Source organism: Acanthochromis polyacanthus, chromosome 23, assembly GCF_021347895.1.
Source record: "Acanthochromis polyacanthus isolate Apoly-LR-REF ecotype Palm Island chromosome 23, KAUST_Apoly_ChrSc, whole genome shotgun sequence".
NCBI classification, from domain to species: domain Eukaryota; kingdom Metazoa; phylum Chordata; class Actinopteri; family Pomacentridae; genus Acanthochromis; species Acanthochromis polyacanthus.
This window is the reverse complement of record NC_067135.1, coordinates 17,888,487-17,905,942: the sequence shown is the minus strand read 5'-3', so window position 1 is coordinate 17,905,942 and position 17,456 is coordinate 17,888,487. Positions and strand designations below refer to the sequence as shown.

At 37.5% G+C, this 17,456-nt stretch overlaps 1 pseudogene; it reads left to right on the top strand.

Moving 5' to 3' along the window:
• The first annotated feature begins 861 nt into the window (after nt 1-861).
• LOC127532493 (nicotinamide riboside kinase 2-like) lies at nt 862-15,946 on the top strand (annotated as a pseudogene).
• Nucleotides 15,947-17,456: the final 1,510 nt, after the last annotated feature.

Here is a 17,456-nt window from a genome sequence, read left to right as displayed (position 1 = left end):
ATAGGGGCACAGAGGAACATTTCCAGCAACCATCACTCCTGTGTTCTAATGCTGCATTGTGTTAGCTAATGGTGTTGAAAGGCTGATTGATGATTAGAAAACTGTTGTGCAGTTATGCTAGCACATGAATGAAAGTGTGAGTTTTCATGGAAAACATGAAATTGTCTGGGTGACCCCAAACTTTTGAACAGTAGTGTATATATTGGGAAACCCCTACTCAAGTCTTTCATTGAACCAACAATATTTGCAAATTTACTAGAATAATCAGAATTAGAAAAAAATGTACCTCTATTTTTGTGCACAAAATATTTAAGTTAAACTTAGTATTAATGGTTTCTTGTAAATGAGTCCAAAACAATACTGACTTTTGTATTTTGAGTTTATATTAAAATTTAACTCAATGAAGTTAATTTTCTTCCTTAGAATTTGCTAAAGTTAAAGGTTTATCTCACACAAATATGCACATTCTTTGTGACTTCATATCTCAGTTCAAACTTCTAAAATGGGACATTTCTTTACACCAAATGTTCACCTAAAACTGTGAATTTTTATTATGTCAACAGCAATGTTTTTATAGAATTTGAGTTGCTTTTTCAGTGATTGAGGCAAAGAAAAAATAATACAAACCTCTCTTCCCTCACACCTTGCACTCACACGGTACAATATTTTTGGGAAATTGACTTTATCTACAGTCTGTTCCCTCGCTAGAGCAGCTGACACACAGACCAAACTAACCCCGGCTTGATTTTCTAACCGTGCAGGAATCCTCAGACAGGTCGTTAGGAGCCCAGATATGGATCTTAAAAGCATCGGTCCAACCTGTCGTCATGACTTGTGTTTCCATTTGGGAGATATAGCGTAATGGCTCAGGGGAATGATGGTGTGTGTGAGTATTAAGACAGATGGAAAAGCTCCTATTTGTTGAGCAGGCATGTTGTTTTGGTAGCTCCTGTGTCAGTGATTGGCTGTGCTGCTGAGTTGAAGCCTCCGATTGAAAATAAAAAGAGAAAAATAGACGCGCTGAGTGACGACCTCGCAGCCGAACTGAACATACAGTACACCGAGGGGGGTTGGAGTGTGTCTTTGAGCTTCTTTCTCTACTCTTATGAGGTCCAAACGTCCTAACAACCACCTGGCGGCTTATCCAAGCCCCCAAACAACCACATCACAAAGTCCTGCGATAAATTATCCAGAGGAGAAATAAATTTAATCAGTAAAGAGAATCCTTTGAAAGTTGCTTGTATCTCCTTGATGTTTAAGAGTTTGGGGTCACTTAGAAATGTCCTTGTTTTTAAAAGAAATGTAGAAGATAACATTAAATGGATTAGAAGTACAGTCTAGTCATTGTTAATGTGGTAAATGAATATTCTAGCTGGAAACGGCTGATTTGTAATGGAATATCTCCATAGAGGTACAGAGGAACATTTCCAGCAACCATCACTCCTGTGTTCTAATGCTACATTGTGTTAGCTAATGGTGTTGAAAGGCTCATTGATGATTAGAAAACCTTTGTACAGTTATGCTAGCAGATGGATAAAAGTGCGAGTTTTCCTGAAAAAGGTAAAATTATCTGGATGACCCCAAACCTTTCAACGGTAGTCTATATTAGCGATAAAACATCCCAAGTATTACATATCGATTTCAACAAATTCCAAAGGCGAATCTTTGTCTCCTTTTTCACTCTGCAGCAGTTTAGACTCAGAATTGGCAAAATGTTAACACAATCTGTAAATATCTCTGATCAAACATAATAAAAAAATCTGAATTTTTATATATAATCTGGTAAATAGGTCCTACAGATTTCATTTTCATCTGATTTTAAAAATATTGTGTGTGTATTTTTATTGTCATTTTTCAAGTTTTTCCTACTGACTGGTGTATTTTTGTTTATAGAGAAATGTATGCAAGCTGTGTGTTGCTAAATTGGCTGATTCACATCGAGGTTCCCTGGTTAGATTGGTGATGCTAGCTGGTGATTAAAATATTATCCCTATTTTTTTCCACATAGTGATTTGAAAGTGAAAAATACAACTTTTGCTTCAATATGGGGTAAAAGCTACTAACATTTTGTACAACTATAAAGAATGCCATAATTAATACATAAACACTATGACACCATTAGGAGCATCTTTCAACTCACTGTTTTGATTTTAGGGCCTGTGGAGTTACTGTTTTGATTCATTTTCATTGCTCTCATTAACGTTGCTTTCAACAGCAGGCAGCTGTTTTTTTAGTGAAAAGGTTCTAAAAGATAACTGTAAGCTGCACTATTGAACAGACGGACAAAGTTAGCAACTGATTCATGAATACAGTAGAGCACTGAGCAGCTGAAGACAGAGATGTTTCCCTCAGGAGATGGTGGAGATCAAATCAGAGCTGAAAGGAAAATGAATTTTCCATGAAAACTCACACTTTTATCCATGTGCTAACATAACAGCACAAGGGTTTTCCAATCATCAGTTAGCCTTTCAACACCATTAGCTAACACAATGTAGCATTAGAACACAGGAGTGATGGTTGCTGGAAATGTTCCTCTGTACCCCTATGGAGATATTCCATTAAAAAATCATCTGTTTTGATCTAGAATAATCATTTACCACATTAACAATGTCTAGACTGGATTTCTGATTCATTTAATGTTATCTTCTACTTTTCTTTCAAAAATACGGACATTTCTATGTGACCCCAAACTTTCCAACAGTAGTGTATATTTTAAAAAAAAACTTCAGTGTTTTAGGAAAGGAGGCTTTTTTTGTGTGGCAGATTTTAGTTGTAGAGCCTCCAGATAAAGAAATTCTTTTCTTTCCTGACCATCTTTTAACAATTTTCAACTGCATTTTTGTGTGCTCATGCAGTTCTTGCATGCAACTAAAAGTTTTTTGTACTTTTAATTTTGATGTGCACATACTTGACTTGAGGCTACAAGTATTATATCCTTTATTTATCTAACAGAAACAGTTATCCACTCCATTAGAGACTCAAATGAAGCATAACAAGATCATTTTGTCCAAATAAACTAGCCAACAATGTAAAAACTATTCAAATTAGTTCCACTGCAACAGTAAAATACTTGCTTTATGGGGGCGTCAAGGCATTAGCAATAATAATAAAGTAATAATCTGCAATTGTACCTTCACTATAACAAGGAGTCTTGATTTTTTTTTTGCTAAACAAGAGGCATTTTTTTTTCCAGCTGTGGCAGTTATAGAATTTTAAGACTTGACATTTCATGGCTTGTTAAGTACATTTTTAATACTGTTATTACCACTTTATTCAACAGCAGAGTAAGTCCACTCAGACTGAAGTAGAAGCTAAAAAAAATCCACTGAAGGTTTTAAACATGACAGTTTTGTGTTTCAAGCTTATTGTTGGCAGAAATGCTGACTGGCAGCTCAGCCAAGGCTCGAACTGATTAAAAGTATCCGACAGCACAATCCAGCTCTTCAAAACAGTACGGACACAGCAGCTACAAGAGTTAACTTTATTCTGTAGGAGAAGCAGGGGGTGGGAAGAAAGCGTGTCATTGTATGTGTTGGTATATCCACAATCTGTGTGTGTGTGAACATGAAGCACCTGCTGCGTTCCTGCAGGAAGCACCTGTCAGCGGTCGTCTCCTCGGCGTTGCCTCTGTCGACATGAGGGTTTGATCCCCAAACTCCCCAAACGCACACACTTACACAGACACTAACAGACAGCTTAAGCCCGCGGCTCGCTCTGCTGCAGGGGGAGCACATCATCTGCGGCTTTGTTCACGTTAAACCCGACAACACACTCTTTTCTGAGGCGCTGTGGACGAGGGCAGGCCTACTGTTTTGGTGGCACAGAAAAATGAGATGAGCTTCTTCTCTGGCATGGGAGGCAGCAGTGTGTGTGTTTGTGAGTGTGTGGTATTATGTTTACAGCCTGCTGAGGGTACATTTTACGAGAGGTGACTCCTGCTGCGCCGCAGCCAGAGCCAAAGTTCAACTAGACTTCTTGCAAACACAGAAAACCTCTTTACCCATTTGTCATTTTGTTTTCTCTGTCACATGTTTGCTTTCTTACGTACACAACTGTTCAAAAGTTTGGGATGACTTAGAAATGCTCTTATTTTTGAAAGAAAAGCATTTTTTTTCAATGATGATAACGCTGAATTAATCATTGTAGACATTGTTAATGTGGTAAATGACTATTCTAGCTGGAAACGGCTGATTTTTAATGGAATACCTCCATAGGGGTACAGAGGAACATTTCCAGCAACCATCACTCCTGTGTTCTAATGCTACATTGTGTTAGCTAATGGTGTTGAAAGGCTAACTGATGATTAGAAAACCCTTGTGCAATTATGTTAAGACATGAATAAAAGTATGAATTTTCAGACAAAACATGAAATTGTCTGGGTGACCCCAAACCTCTCACACACTCCTCATTGTTTTCTCACACTCAAGAGTCCAAGTTTCACTGTCACACTGTTTTCAGGACACACACACACAGGGCTTCTGTTAACCTGAGAGGCAGAGGGTCAATCCCTGTGATCCGCAGCCTGCATGCCTTCCATACAGACACGCCGCCGACACAGCAACCCGACTCCCAGCTAGATTAGGACTAATCAAGCATGGCACAGCTCCGGGCAGCAAAGCCATGACACACACAGCTACACCGTGGATATGCTGTGCTACAAACATGTGTGCACCAGCAGCATTTCCTGCTTTAGATTTCCTATAAGCTATTGACAAAAAGTATTGTCTCTCACTGCCAGCATCAGTTGTCCTGGTGCTCTGTGGGTGCTGGGTGCTTGTTTTTTAAATTTTTTTTTTACCACCTATGCTTCCGTCGAACCAAAACACACTCTCAAAAAATCTTTGCGCTTTGACATACAGCATTTAAAATCTACAAGTTAAATATAAAAGCAGCATGGGGTATTTTTTGTCATTCTACTTTTTGAAATATATTGAAATAAGTATGTATGGTTCCAACAATCAGCATCTTTATCCCACGCCATCCCGTTCTGCCCCAACAACGTGACCAAGTTGGCACACTTTTTTTTTTGTCTGAACTAATTTCTTAGACGACAAGTGGTGCAGTTGTGGATATTCTACATCCCTAATAAATCTCATACCAGCATCCAGCAAGGCAGTAGCCCATTCTCATCCTTCTTAGATCAATAATACACCTGGAATTTGATTTTAACTTTGATGTAATTTGTGTAAGAAATCTGCTTTCCTCACCAATAAAATGTGATAGATATTTACAACAAATACTACAAGCAGGGGGTTAAAAAAGCAATAACAACAAAAAAAAAAGGTTAAGTAAAGATCTCCCAAAAGTCACAAAATGGATAGAAATAATTCAGAAAATATACATTATGGAAAGACTGACTTTTGCTTTGAGAGATGCAACCCAACTGTTTTTCTTTTATTTATTTTTTTCTATTTTGGAGCGTTGTTCTCTTCATTTTCTTGACAGTAAAGAGGGAAATATGACGTCACCCTGACATCACCTCATTTGACCAGCAGTTTTTCTTAACAACGGCTCCTTTATAATGTTGGAAACCTTGCATCCAAAAGAAAAAAAACCCATCTGTTTATTATTGCTGTGGAAATACCTCAAAATCCCACAGATCATGCACATTTGGAAGCATCACATCGAAAAGCAAGAAAAGCACTCAGAGAGTGCAGTACTTGTGTCCAATGGTGGATTTTCCATGGGGGTATGGTGGGGCTAGTGGCTCCCCCTGTAATCTGATTGGCCACCCCGTGTGCCCTTCCAAAATTTTCGTTGGACGTTTACATTACTGATAGTCCGATTTCCAACGCTCCTGAACGCAACTTCGTTGTCCGACTGCACCTGAATGCACCAATGACGTTAGTTTGATCTTTTGATTGTATTTCCTTCGGATTTAAAGAAACTTTGAAGACGTTTCCTGGTGCTCGTTACAGAGTGAAAGCAGCAGTTCCTCCTTAAGGTCAGAGATTGCAGCATCTGAGGGCCTCTCCAAAGAAGATGCAGTTGATGAAGATGTTCTCCAGCAGGGCCAGAAAGACCACGACCAAGCAGCCTGGAGATCTTAGGCAGCGTCTCCCTCAGGTGGGTGTCAACGGTGTTCACGGTCAGGTCTGTGGTAATCCTGTCAAAAAACGAAACAGAAAAAAATCTGGATTATAAATCAACATGTAACCAAAGCACTCTGTGTATAACACCATAGTATAGGATGGAGTTCAGAAAATGTCGAAGTGTAGTATACTTTTCAAGAATAACATAGTATGGCCTGAAGTTCATAGTATAGCATGTCGGCAAAAAAAAACCCAAAACGTAATAAATTTTAAAACTGTTCAAATTCTTATATGTTGCTAAAAAAACAAAAAAATAAAAACTAAAACAAAAACATGTCATAGTAACATGTCAATTAAAAAGGCCTGTAGTATAGTAGTTCATCCAAAAACATCATAGTATAGCCTTTGGTCCACAAAACGTTGTTCTGAAGTAGGTGAGGAGCAACACAAAACAGTCCAAACGCTGGTTTCCAGAGGGTTAGACGAGTATTTATTTGAAAGAGTAAGTTTACAACAACACAACATGTGAGGGGGTTAAAAGCAAATGGGTGTTAGTAAAATAAAAATAAATAAACAGAACTAAAAGTGAACTTCACATTGACGTTGATGGGCATTCCAACCAGGAACAAAGTAAAAGATCATCAACATGAAAAAAAACTCTTCCTGTTCACCTCTTAAAACCCCAAAACACACCACAGTAGCACCCTAAACTAAAACTACCAATGGGTTCCCTGTTTTTCCTTCTGAACTATTCAAAGGTCCCTCTCTATCTCCCCACACATCCACCAACCACTGGAACACATCTCCAAAGTTCTGCTGAAGCTCAGCTTCCCCTCAGAAGAAGTGAAGATGAAGATGAAGGAGCCTTTTAAGAGGCAGCTGGCATCATGATTGGACGGTACTTTGGTCTGTTCCAGTCCATCTTCAGCTCCAGAGACGGCAGGTGGGACGAGTCAACGGAGGCCGGGTGGACGAAGACATGCAGCTGAGTACAATCCAGAAAACACCAGAGGAGGAGAGCAGTGGCCCAGGGCCAGAACAAACAGAGTAGCATTGTATGTCTCTGAGAAAACATCATAGTATAGCCTTTGGTATGAAAAAAAGCCATCATATACATCGTATACTGTACAAATAACAAGTCAAAGTAAAGAGACATACATTGTAGAATCGTAGTAATTGTGGGCTGACTGATTTACTGATTATCAGTATTTTGGTTTTTACTGATTTACGGTACATTGGCTCCACTACTTTGGCTCTGAACCTTTATCTAGCTGTGGTCGCTCTGTCTTCTGGAGTGATTTGATTGATTATACGTCACCAATAAAACTCCTTTAACTTAACATCTGGAAACAAAACAAAAACGTATCAACAAAGTTTTCGGTTAGAGTTTGTGTTCTTCTAACTTTAACTCCAAGATTTTAAATACTTTCATTTACTGCAAATGAGTATCTCCTCCAAATGTCTCACTAATAATCATTTTCAGCCTTAAAAACCCACAAAACACCCCTCTATACTCGACCACACTTAGTACAGTCCGGTTCCCCCTTCTATAAATCTGCTTGGAATCTTCCACTTCCTGTTTGTCAAAGTGGCCTTTTACCTGGACAGGTTTTGTTGGAGCTCATGCAACAAACATTTTGGGTAACTGCACTTTAATATGGATGGATGACACTGAATTAGAGTCTGTTTTAATGAGACTGAGTTCAGATGTGTAGCTCTGTCATTAAATAGGAAATTATTTCTCAGAATTCACAGAGAAAAGTCTGAAATGTTTGCTAGGTTAGCGTCCCACATGTTCTTTGGCTCAGCTGAAGCTAACTCTCTCCAACGTCTGGTTCTCTGGAGTTGCTTGTTGTTAAAATATCTTGCTAGAGGTGCTGAAGCTCAGAAAGTCTGAGATGTTTGTTCAAAATAAGCTCATTCTCAAGTCTTATCTGAACTGTCCTCTTTTGTTTGAACTTTCCTTAAACTTAGGAGTTAATGACAGAGCAGCACATCCAGACTCAGTCTCATTTATGTAGAGGTTAAACTTCAGTGTCATTCATTGATGTTAAAGTGCAGTTTTTCAGGTGTTTGTTGCACATGCTCCCGACCAAACCAGTCCAGGTGGAAGACGATGTGAAGAGAAGCTCCAGAGGCTGAATATCACACATTTACATTGGAAATAAATGTCCTTTAGTTAGACATTTTCATGCAAAAGTTGGATTTCCCTTCAATGATGTTCAAATCTTTGTTGAATGTTTTGTTGATGTTGCTTTCTAAATGTTTTCTGACACTCGGCCCCAAAGATTAAAACCTTTTACGGCTCACAAGCTGCAACAATTCACACATTATCAACTATCTTTCTGACTAAACTAAGATAAAAGTGAAAAACTGCCTGATTCCTGCATTATGAATGTAAATCTTTTTGGTTTTTATGACAGTAAACTGAATATATTTGGGTTTGACATTTTATAAACCAAAACAAGAAATGAATTACTACAGAAAACAATCAACAGATTACTGGACAGAAAATGTGTTTTCCAACATATATGGCTGAATTCCTCCAACATTACAAGATACATAGAATTTAAATTCAATTTTATTTATATAACGTCAATTACAGGTCAAATTGTCTCAAGACGCTTTATTTTTATATTTTTTGTCTTATTTAAAATATGACAAAGTAAGAAATTTAAACCTCTTGACTAATCCAATTTATTATTTGGTTTTAAACAGATTAATCAACAATTAAAATAACTTTCTCCACTAAAACTAATAAACATGGTCAAATAGAAGGAACAGTTTTAAATCCTGCAGTCCCACGATGACAAGAATAAAGTTTCTCAACAAAAACTAAATCTGCTGGTGGATTCCATGAAAGTCCTAATAAATGATAATAAAGTTTGGTACTAAAGGTTTGTGGTGCTAAAAATCTCAAAGTAAAGATATCAAGTTGAACATCTGGATGGAGGTTGATAAAAGTTGACCTCCCTTCATTTCCGTGGATTTTAGGGATGCTGGTTAAAGACCTGCTCTTCTACTCGTCTTCCTTCTAGTCGCTGTAAAAAGTCACTCCATCCTCGCCGACTTCAACACCTCTTCATGACTTGTTCTGCCGCCGACCTCGTGGAAACTCCAGAAACTCGAGAAAACCCGTCGAGACGAGGATTTTCGAAAAACTCGTCAGGTGGGGGAAGGTGTGGTGGGCAGTGGGGGGAGGTGGGAGGTAGAGGGGGGAGGCCACCACCCACCTCCCCTCCTACTCTCCGCCCTGACTCCACCCTGACTCCGCCTTGGCTCCACCCATGTGGTCACTTTATTAGGAACAGAAACTACGATGTCAAAGGGACGACGAATTTATTTTTGTTTATCTAATCTGTAGCTCAGTGAGTTAAGGGTTTGCCTATGGAGCTGCAGGTTGCTGGTTCAAGGTCAGACCCTTCTTAAATTTTCTGAAAAACTTAGACAAAGAAAGAAAATTGCCAGTGGTGGGTCTTGAACCTGTTACCTCCCACTTGGTAGTCTCTCTTCTTACCCCCTGAGCTACTCACTCAGATACTAATTTATCTTTTTTTTGCGCATTTATCATCGATGTTTTGCCATTTTCGAGGTTTTTTTAACTCGAGTCTCAACTTGACCATTTTTCTCAGGAGGTTGGGCTTCAGCCTTTGTGCTGGAGGGTTGAACCCTCAGTTCCAAGACATTCCAAAGCCTCCAGACCTCCCGAGTCCTCAGGACCTGAGCTTTCACACAGTCTGAGAGCTGAAATTTTCTAAGTCCCACAGTAGATCTCTGTTAGATTTAACTTTCAGACAGTCTGAGGACTGATATCTTCTAAGTTCTTGAGTCGTTCACTGTTAGTTTGAACCTTCAGACAGTCTGAGGACTGAAGTTTTAAAAGTTTCTCAGCACTTCTGTTAGATTGAACTTAGTGCTTAACAGAAGCCTTAAAACTTGTGACCATGAGTCTTGATTTCACATTTAGATCATCCATCTGAGTTCTTCTCAGACCTTCACCTGTGGGTTCTTTAGAAATCCTGAACAAACTTTGATTCTCTTCACTGAACAGTAAAGTTTGTGGAGATCAGAAGGTAACATTAGTTTGATCGATGCCTTCAACTACTAGTAGACTTTATCTGGAAAGCAGTTTTCTGAAATGAGCTCTTAGTAAATCTGTCCACAATCAAACCAAGGACACAGAAAGAGGAAATGTTTGAAGAAACAACTTGATGTTTTCATTTCAGACTAGAAAACACTTTAAGACCTTTATCTATTTTTGCACTTGATGATCATTTTATTGTCTCTTCTGTTTAATTTGATCTTCTAAAGTCTAACTGGTGTCTTTTCAATGTTTAGTCTTTAGTTTCTTTTTAAATGTTTAGTTTTGCTCTTTTCTCACCTTTTATTCTTTTCTGTCTGATTTGATTTCAAAATGTTTTGTCTTTTTACTGTTTAATTGTTGTTTTTTTTCAAATGTTTTATCGGCTTGTTTGAAAAATTTCCTTTGCTTTCCCAGTGTTTTATTTTTAGATTAAATCTTTAAGGTTTTTCTTGTTAAATGTTTTACCACCTTTTAATGTTTAATTTTCTTTATAAATAATTCATTGTATTTTCTGTTTAATTGCTATTTAAAGTTTTGTCTTTAAGATTAGATTTTCTAATTAAACATTTATTTTTTAAATTAAATGTCTTTTTAAAGGTTTAATCTAATCAAATCTTTTACATATTTAAATGTTTAATATTTTTCTAGTTTAATTCTATTTTTTTTAATGTTTGAAATATTTCATGTTTAATGTTTAATATTTTTGTTGAAAAAAATGTTCAATTTCATAACTAAATTCTAAATCTTCTGTTTGATTAAATACTTTAATATAATTTAATTGTATTTAATGTTTAATTTTCTTTTTAACAGTTTTATTGTATTAAATGCTTTTTTCCTTCAATTTAATTACTTTTTTTAATGTAGTTTATTTCTTTAATCTTTTTTCTGTCAAGATTTTAACCCCAACCTTAGAAATGAAACAAACCCTTAAATCACAATGAAAATACTTCTGTCATCACAATCATGAGTTAGTCACTTATTCAGTTTACCAGTTCAACTTTATTTGTTTAGCACCTTTCACACAGATGACAGAACTAAACAAGCAAAGAGAAAAACTATGATTAAAACTCAAAAACATTTTTAAAAAAAAGATTTAACATGGTAATAAAATATGTTGTGTTCAGGGGATGGAGTGAGTTTATTGAAGTCTTCTTGGGCTCACACAGTAAATCATTTAAAATAGAAACTTGATATTCAGTCTGAGGAAACTGCAGAGCGACAGAAGAACCAACAATATCTCCGTTTTTCTCCTTTAATGAGTCGACTCTTCTTGTGCTTTCAGACCAAAGAACTACAGACTCTTCACAACCTGCTCAAACTCTTGGTACAGGACCTCACCACACGGGTCAAGAAGGTTTCCTTCTCATTTCTACTTTGAAGCTCACCTTCTCCTGCTCAAACTGCTGACAAATGTTTCTGCTGCTCTAAAGTCTGGTCTCCAGAACTTCCTAAAAACTCTCAAAGTCTCTTCTGCTGCAGGTTGCTTTGTAGAACCGTTACAGAAAACCTCACTAAACCACATGGAGGGGCCTCAAGATAGTCGTCCAAATGAAACTGTACGAAAACCAAACTAGCACAACCCAAACGCTAAAGTCTCCTGCAGCCTACCAGAGAAGCTCTTTAAACAGAGAATCAGGACAAGAACTCTTACCTTCTGGACAACCAATGTTGGTTCACAAACAAGAACACAGAAAGACACAACTCAGCTGCACCAAATCCACTAATCACTGCACACATTAGCACCATGTGCTAACTGTGGCTAAAGAACCACATTTACCAAGACAACTATCCAGTACAAAGCCCTGAAACACATTAAAGAGGATTTTACCGCTGGAAGCTGCAAGCCAACACCTAAAGAACAAACTAAAGCAACGGAGATAAACCCAGTTCAGTGAAGACAAACAGAGGAAATGTTTGACTGCAGACATAAAGCAGGAAGACACTGAGCAGCTCGGGTGTTCCTGATAACACCAAGCAGCCACCTGGACAGCCAATAGGAACACAGCTTACTGGAATCCAGAGGGCTGGCTTAGTGAAGTAAATTTAGTTTAAAGTTGAAGCAGAAAGTTAACAGAGAAAGTTGAAAACCACCTTCTGATACCTGAAATCTCTGAGTTTTCACACAAAGAACGCCTGAACATGTCAAACTGGTTCCATAGTAGAACCTCCACTGTAAAAACATCATAATATGGTGTGCTGCTCAAAAAACATTACAGCCGGCTGTCTAGGGTCGCCGAGGACCGACACAAAAACAGGATAAACACTGGTTTCCAAGGGGTTAGGAGGCTATTTATTTGAAAGAGTAAGTTTACAACAACACAACATGTGAGCAGAAAAATCACAAAGTCTGTCTTTAGTTCAGCTGAAAATATTATTTTTTGTCTTTTTTATTGACCAAACTTTTCAGGAAGTAGATGAACAATAACTAAAGCTCTCATGTAGAAGTCCAGCTTATTTTGGATCCTTGTGGAGAGTTTAAAGGAATATTCCACCTTAAATCTTTGAATGTTGACCTAAAAGGTTGGTTTCAGGAAGTATTCCACATACAAGGTCCTCACACATCCACCTTAAAGGAACATTCCACCAAAAATCCCTGGACATGCACCTGAAATGTCGGTTTAGCTGAGTATTTCATCCAAACCCTCAAAGAGACCTGAGGGGTTGGTTAAAAGGAATTTTCCACCTAAAACCTCAACTAGGGCAGTATGTGTAGCAGCGACAGCAGAAAGAGGTCCTCTCTGGGTGGAAGAACTGCATCCGAGTGGCAGCTCCCTTTCTGCTCTTACCTTACTCACTAAACTCAAGTGCCATGGAGGACTCCAGTAGTTGACGTTTCCTGCAGCAACCTTCTCTTTTTCAGCTTTCTTCCATGTCCCATCACTCCCGACCCGGTTTTTGTTGACGTTTTTGACCCTTTTTCTGAGCTTTGACCGATCCGAGTACATCATTGGCATGGGTGGCGTAACCAATGGAGGGAAAACCACCCTCACCAACCGCCTGATCAAGAACCTGTCCAACTGGTACGTGGTTCATCAGGATGACTTCTTCAAGCCCCAAGATCAGATTGAGGTCTGTGAAGACGGCTTTTAGCAGTACGATGTCATCACTGCTCTGGACATGGACGCCATGATGAGTAGGATCTATGCGTGGCTGGAGAACACATTGAAGTTTGAGAAGTCTCGTGGCATTAATAACACCCTGGACACAGAGATGATCCCGAAGTCTGACCACAAAGAGGAGGAGGAGACTCACATCCTCATTGTGGAGGGCTTCCTCCTTCACACCTACAGGACTTTCATGGACGTGCTAAACCAACGTTACTTTATTTCCATCCCATATGAAGAATGCAAAAAGAGGAGGTGCTCTAGGAAGTACATGGTGCCAGACCCCCCCGGTCTGTTCGACGGCCACGTCTGGCCATGGACCTGCAACACAAACACTTCTGCTCACTGTGAAAGATTATTGAGAGCAGCTTTTTGTGATTTCTATGCAGAACACTATGATGCTTGCTGAGCTGTGAACTATTAAATGATCGAAGAATATGGAATATTGTTACTGTTCATTATTGTTCTCAGGTTTATTGATAAATGTATAGAGTGTTGCTTATCGTATTTTATTGTATTTGATTTGAGAATATAGAGTACTTTTACTGTTTATTCTTCTTCTCAGGTGTACTATTTTGATTTATACTGATTAGCATACAGAACCCTATGATGTCTAAAGTCTATAGCTGAGAACAAGCTGCTAAAAGTACAGAATATTATCTCTTATTTTAGGTGTGATAATCGTCAGTAAACATTCTAAGAAGTGGAAGTAGGCCTTTCTCGCGGCCTAATTTACATTATTTCATCATATGGCAAGTTTTTACGACATGTTGGAAAAATGCTTATTTTTTTCAACATAGTATACTATGGCATTTTTTTTGGACAAAATTCATGATGATTTTATTTTTCAAAGAAAACTGCTCCATAACGTTTTTCGTGGCCTACTCAACATTATTTCATCATATGGCATGTTTTTATGACATGTTGAAAAAATGGCATTTTTTTTCGACATATGGCGTTTCTTTGGACAAAATTCATGATTTTTTTTTCAAAGAAAAGTGCTTAATACTGTTTTTCGTGGCCAACTTTACATTATTCATGTTGAAAAATTGCATTTTTTTCGACATAGTATATATACTATGGCGTTTTTTTTGGACAAAATTCATGATGATTTTATTTTTCAAAGAAAACTGCTCTATAACGTTTTTCGTGGCCTACTCAACATTATTTCATCATATGGCATGTTTTTACGACATGTTGAAAAAATGGAATTTTTTTCGACATAGTACACTATGGTGTTTCTTTGGACAAAATTCATGATTTTTTTAAAAAGAAAACTGCTTAATAGTGTTTTTCGTGGCCTACTTTACATTATTTCATCATATGGCATGTTTTTCCAACATGTTGAAAAATTGCATTTTTTTCGACATAGTATACTATGACGTTTTTTCGGACAAAATTCATGATGATTTTCTTTTTTCAAAGAAAACTGCTCTATAACGTTTTTCGTGGCCTACTCAACATTATTTCATCATATGGCATGTTTTTACGACATGTTGAAAAAATGGAATTTTTTTCGACATAGTACACTATGGTGTTTCTTTGGACAAAATTCATGATTTTTTAAAAAAGAAAACTGCTTAATAGTGTTTTTCGTGGCCTACTTTACATTAGTTCATCATATGGCATGCTTTTACAACATGTTGAAAAATTGCATTTTTTTCGACATAGTATACTATGACGTTTTTTCGGACAAAATTCATGATGATTTTCTTTTTTCAAAGAAAACTGCTCTATAACGTTTTTCGTGGCCTATTCAACATTATTTCATCATATGGCAAGTTTTTACGACATGTTGAAAAAATGGCATTTTTTTCAACATAGTATACTATGGCGTTTTTTTCGGACAAAATTCATGATTTTTTTTTCAAAGAAAAGTGCTTAATACTGTTTTTCGTGGCCTACTTTACATTATTTCATCATATGGCATGTTTTTACAACATGTTGAAAAATTGCATTTTTTTCAACATAGTACACTATGGTGTTTCTTTGGACAAAATTCATGATTTTTTTTTAAAGAAAACTGCTTAATAGTGTTTTTCTTGGCCTACTTTACATTAGTTCATCATATGGCATGCTTTTACAACATGTTGAAAAATTGCATTTTTTTCGACATAGTATACTATGGCGTTTTTTCGGACAAAATTCATGCCGATTTTTTTTTCAAAAGAAAACTGCTCTATAAAGTTTTTCATGGCCTACTTTACATTATTGCATCATATGGCAAGTTTTTATGACATGCTGATAAAATGGCATTTTTTTCGACATAGTATATATACTGTGGCGTTTTTTTTTTTTTGGACAAAATTCATGATGATTTTTTTTCAAAAGAAAACTGCTGTATAGCGTTTCTCGCAGCCTACTTTACATTATTTCATTATATGGCAAGTTTTTACGACATGTTGAAAAAATGGAATTTTTTTTCGACATAGTATACTATGGCGTTTTTTTTGGACAAAATTCATGATGATTTTATTTTTCAAAGAAAACTGCTCTATAACGTTTTTCGCAGCCTACTTTACATTATTTCATCATATGGCATGTCTTTACGACTTGTTGAATAAATGGCTTTTTTCGACATAGTGTGGCGTTTTTTTTGTTTTTTTTACAAAATTCATGATGATTTTTTTTCATAAGCAAATGGCTAATGAAAGAATTTATGTATAAATTCGTCACTGTGTGTTTTTGCACAGGACAGCCAGAACCTGCACATGGCCATGACTTGACTTCTCCCATTAAGTTCTTCCCCCCAGCTCCAGGTGTCGAACAGTCGTCTGGCCCTGTGTTCGGCCACAAATGTCTGGGATGTCTCAGGCCGTCCTCAGCTCCCTTCTCTTTGTAGTCTGCAATGGGAACCTCGTTTTGTCTTTGTAGTCGTCAAGCGGAACCTTATTTTGGCAGCCACCGTGTTAGAGGGGAAAGGTGATTTATGGCGCGGAGGGCAGCAGGCTGATCCCGCTTTTCGTTTCTTCTTATTTGGGGGGGTACTCGCTCTAGATGTTGTTATGGCGTCCGGCACACACTCTGCAGTGTATTAGTACACCGAGAGCAGGACTTGGGGTCCAGGATTAGCGATCAAAAGACTAAGGGGCGGGGGGTTCTGGGGTAAAAGGTTGGACGTAACACTAGCCCGGCCTGCCCAGGTGGTGCGGCTGAAAAGAGACTCCCATCTGTGGTGTGGATGGGTCGAACATGGGCCGCATGTGTGTGTCGGCTTCCAACACGCTGTGAGTGTGTGTGTGCATGACTTTTACGAAGCATACACTCTGCGGTGAACTCTGTCTAGTTGGACTTGAACCGTGACCGATTGGATTTCAGGCTCGAAGAAGCGACCCTTAACCTTTTTACAACATGTGCGCCCCTGATTTTTCCCGAACCACATTTCAACTTCGCATTACTCAGCGTGCCACCCAGTTCATCCGCACAAAACAACAAGGACACTACTAGCATAGTGTAATGTTTAACCACTTCTTTTCTACAGCCTTTACGAGCAACCTCAAAGAAAGAAATGAAACTAAATTAGTTTTACTCATTTGTTGCTGTGGTTTGACTTAACTCTCGTGTCGTCCTGCGGGTCAAAATTGACCCATTTTAAAGTTTGAAAATATGGGAAAAAATATATTTTCACAGTGAAATGTCTGATGTCCACATTTTCAACATTTCTGAAAATTTTGAAAATTTTTTCCTTAAGGACATTCACAAAAAAATTCAACCAAAATCCAGAGAAATTCACTGGATTTTGGTTGATTTTTTCAATGTTCTTAAAGAAAATATTAGAAGTTTTACTGATATACATGTAATCACCTTAGATATTTTAGGATTTTTTTGGAGGATTTTAACTCATTTTTTGAAAATATTTACAAGAATTTTCTTGCTATATTTTGGGGATTTTTTTAAAATACAATTTTTAAGGGAACTTTTAATGAATTATTGGAAATTTATTCCTGAAGGTTTTGCAAATTTTCAGAAATTTGGGGATTTTTTTCCCTGAATTGTTGGATTTTTTTCAAACAAGGAAACAATATTTTTTGGTGCCCATAAATGAGGACAACAGGAGAGTTAATTAACTTCATTTCACCAGGATAATCTCCTCAGTACATAAACACTACCTTTCTGGAGAGCCTTGGGTACGTGTAATAAAAACTAAAAGACTTTCTGGGGTGACTAAATGTTAATGTTTCTCACAGGTTGTGAAAAAACTTTGAAGCATAATTTTGAAGCTGACATGGAAGAAAA